Below are 1,635 nucleotides of genomic sequence, written 5' to 3' on the forward strand. Positions count from 1 at the left end.
TATGTGAGAAAACTCATTGAAACTTTGGACAAAGTTGAAAGAAATGCTGCTCGCACCTTTCCTCTTCACAGGAACCAACTCACTCTTTCCAAGTTGGGGACCGTGTGGTGATACAAGCCCTCCATAGGAATTGGAAGCAAGAGTATCCCTTTGGGCCCCCCACTTCTGTGATCGCTGTCACCAGGACCACTGTTCTGACTGAGGATTCCAAGGCCTGGATCCATGCCAGTCGTGTGAAAAAGGTGAACCAAGTCCCTAAGAAGCAAGACAAAGACACAGACACAGACACAGAAGAACAATGGAGTGCTTCATCAGCCCTGGAAACCCCAACCCATCCAATGAACTTGGGCTGAATGAATCTGGAGCAAATGACAAACAATCCCAAACTCCTCAAGAAGAAGCCTTGCTTCAAAGGTTGTATGGCCTTTGGGTGGCGTTGCTAATTATCAAGACCCTTATCTTTCTGGTGGGCATAACATTGAACAGTTTGGCCATCTATGTATTCTGTTCTCGAACCAAAGCAAGGACCACCTCTGTTATTTACACCATCAACCTGGTGGTGACAGACCTCTTGGTGGGCCTCTCTCTACCAACACGAATCCTCATGTACTACAGTAATGTGGAGACCTGTCATATCTGTTACTTTGTTCACAGCTTCACGTACTTTGTAAACATGTACTGTAGTATTCTTTTCCTGACTTGCATCTGCGTTGATTGCTACATGGCCATTGTGCAAGTCAAAGCCTCGTGCAGGTGGAGAAACCCCAACTATGCCAAATGCATCTGCATTTTAATTTGGATATTCGCTGTGGTTGTAACTTTCACCATACTAACCACAACGATAAACCACAAACACTGTTGTTTTTTTTTCAGCTATTCACGCTGACCGCCTTTGAGTACTTTGTTCCTCTGATAATTATCACTTTCTACACCCTGCGGATCATGTGGGCTTTGTCTAGGTCAACGCTAATGAACCAAAGCTGAGAGAAACGGATGAAGGCGGTACAGCTCCTCATAACAGCGCTGATCATCTTCACAGTTTGTTTCACTCCCATCCATGTTTGTCAAGTGGCCTTCTGTGCCAGCAGTGAGGTGTCTCAGGATGTCATCCTCATTGTGTACCACATCACAATAACCTTGAGTAGTCTTAATAGTTGTATGGATCCCATTGTCTATTGTTTTGTTACCAACAACTTCCAATCCTCCATGAAAAGTACCGTCAGGAGACAACGGCCAGAGCCTATTCCTTTCAGCAGTCCCTGTCAGTGCCATAGGCAGCTCACCCTCTGAAGCTAGAGACCGACAGGATAACGAGGTGACAGGAGTACTGATGCAATCAGAAGACAGATTAAGCATTGAGACTGGTTACTCTGACAAAAATGAATGAATAGAATGGGTTAGATGGACAACTAGAAACAAGGGCCAGGGAGACTGTATTTCATGTGCCAACCCCCGCCCCTTACTTGCCACAGTTCCTCTTTTAGAAGAAGAAACTAATATGTCCTGCCTAATTAGAATGTATAAAGATAACATCACTGAGAAGGAATGTACTGATTTAGTCAAGAAGTTCCCTGTTACCAGATTACAGAATTTACCTTTGGCCTCTAAGCCAATACCAGGAAATTTTACTTGTTT

The 1,635-nt window shown here is 44.4% G+C and overlaps 1 pseudogene; it reads left to right on the forward strand.

Moving 5' to 3' along the window:
* The first annotated feature begins 298 nt into the window (after nucleotides 1–298).
* On the forward strand, nucleotides 299–1,290 carry LOC149442500 (G protein-coupled receptor 20-like; annotated as a pseudogene).
* Nucleotides 1,291–1,635: the final 345 nt, after the last annotated feature.

Source organism: Staurois parvus, unplaced genomic scaffold (genome assembly GCF_062004578.1).
Source record: "Staurois parvus isolate SC_StPar_1 unplaced genomic scaffold, SC_StPar_1.0 ptg000884l, whole genome shotgun sequence".
NCBI lineage: Eukaryota > Metazoa > Chordata > Amphibia > Anura > Ranidae > Staurois > Staurois parvus.